General features: G+C 30.1%; 1 long non-coding RNA gene across 1 annotated transcript; it reads left to right on the top strand.

Moving 5' to 3' along the window:
• Positions 1 to 308: 308 nt before the first annotated feature.
• Positions 309 to 1462, top strand: LOC136084135 (uncharacterized). The gene is made up of 3 exons (XR_010640354.1): positions 309 to 450; positions 743 to 898; positions 1260 to 1462. It is a non-coding gene; the product is annotated as an uncharacterized LOC136084135 (long non-coding RNA).
• Positions 1463 to 2416: the final 954 nt, after the last annotated feature.

Here is a 2416-nt window from a genome sequence, read left to right as displayed (position 1 = left end):
ATTTGCCAAATAATATTATATATATAAAGCAAATAATATTATAACTATTAGCATTTAGCTAATTCCTGATACTGCGGGTAAAAGTAATATATACTATATAGCTCTAGTTTATGTATTGAGCACTCTTTAAAATATACATAATTATACATGATAATATAAAGATACTATCTTTAATATTTACATATATAGACTTTATATATATATGTATATATATATATATATATTATATATATATATATATATATATATATATATATATATATATATATATATATATATATATATATATATATGTATATATATATATATCGTCACTGCAAAACAAGACTCATTCAAAGTTTTTAACGTTTGTTATATTTACTTTTAGTTAGTAATGTGAGTGAACAACAGAATAGCAATTTGCCTATGCGAAGAATGTCACCTGGTTTATCAACATTAATATGTCTCGACGTAAATAATTAATTTTTTGCTTTTAAATTTTAAATGTTACATATTTTTTAGTAGTCATTATTACACTGTAGAGTATAAAAAAAGCCTCCAAAAAATACTAGATCCAGGGCTATAAAAGTATTAATCCACCGCTGCGCTCCTCAGATGTTGCTGTGGTAATAACTGACAATATATTTTTGCCATTGCATACCATTTTTATAACATCTTTAGCAGGTTCTACTTGAAAGAGCTTCAGTGTACTTTTAATAAAATATTTTATCTGATCTTATGGGTTTATTTTTAAACTTTTCAGATTATTTATCTTGTTTTGATTAATGGACGAGTTGTTGAAGAAACAGTGAGCAACATTTTCTATTAATTGATGGCTACAGAAGTGGATCAACAAAGTAAACAGTGAAGGTCGAGGAGGACAAAGCAAGGGATGAAAAACATGAATCTATTGTTTATGGTTAGTGATCAATAAATATTAAACATGATAATAGTTATGTTGTATAGGGCCATTCAGTTATAACATAAAACAATTTACTTATACACATGTAAGTTTTAACTTATACTTAAGTTATAACTGAATGTAACCCTATTTAAGGTTTTAACTTTTAAGAAACCCAAGTTGGCTTTACGAAAAATAGATAAAGTTTGGTTTAAATGTAAATAGAATGTAATTGGTTTCATTTGTTGTCTTTTTAATGATTGCCCAACAAATTTCTTTTAAACTGTAGTTAATCTATTTTTTAGGGCTACTAAAGTTTTTGAAATGTTTTAACACAAAGTTATTTAATAATATTTAAATGTATTTTTTTTACGACAAGGTGCAAAAGATGTTTCAAAAGCGGAAGTAAACGATCAAATGAAGTCGTGGGTTCGTAAATTGTATGACCGAAAAAGTCAGATGGTGCGAGGATTGATTATGCATGCCACTCGGAACTTTGGGACAAAGGCAGTGATGCAAATGGCGAAGATAATGTCTAGATTATTGTATAACAGTTTTAATATTATCTGATATACATTTCATTTTATTGAATATGTTTTGTTTTTTACCTTGAAAATAAATTTAGCTTGAATGAAATAACAAACACATTTCAGTTTGCATTTGATTAAAACAATTTAAATAGCTTTAATCATACGTCGATTGCAATTGCAATCTTTTTAATACATTAAAAATAAACAAATTTAAGAAATTTTATGTTAACAATAACCTGACTAACTGCGTGCTAGTTACAAGTAGCGTTTATAATTCAATGAACCTAATAAAATATATCGTCGGATAAATGCTGGCTAAACTGCATTGGGCCAATGTAATCGGGCCAATGTATGCCCGGCGGCCATCAAGGAATCGGCCCAACGCTGGATGCCAACGTTGGGCCAACGTTACAAGAAGCATTGGGCCAACGTTGGCCCAACGCTGGTGTGTTAGCTGGGACTGTTTTTCTTTAACCACTCAGTAGCTAACTTTGATGTGTGTTTAGGATCTCCATCCTGTTGAAAGATAAAATTAAGAGATAAGCCAGCACTTCTGGCGCTTGATCTCAGTTTTCGTTTCAGAATGTCAGTATCAACCTCTTTTGTCATTATTTCGTCAATGAATTCGAGTTCGCCAACACCACTCCGAGCAAAAGAGCCCCAAACCATCATTTGACCTATAATAAGAGGAAAAACTAAGTTAGAAGTATATACTATATTGAAATTTTATAATAAAGCTTAATGTCACCTCCCCCATGCTTGACAGTTGGTCTCATACATTTAGGATTTAGGCGTTCACCAGTTTTTCTCCATTTGCGTATGATACCATCAGAACCAAACAAACATATTTTTGTTTCATCGGACCATAAAACTCTATGCCATTGGTCAATAGTCCAATTTGAATGCTTCATAGCCCAAGCCAATCTTTTTTTTTTATTCTTTTTACTCAAAAAAGGCTTTTTTGGAGCAACTCTACCTACAAAACCTCAATTTTTCAAGCAATTGC

The sequence above is a fragment of the Hydra vulgaris genome, chromosome 08, assembly GCF_038396675.1.
Source record: "Hydra vulgaris chromosome 08, alternate assembly HydraT2T_AEP".
Lineage (NCBI taxonomy): Eukaryota > Metazoa > Cnidaria > Hydrozoa > Anthoathecata > Hydridae > Hydra > Hydra vulgaris.
Note: the sequence above shows the minus strand (reverse complement) of the source record. Positions and strands in the feature narration are given on the sequence as shown.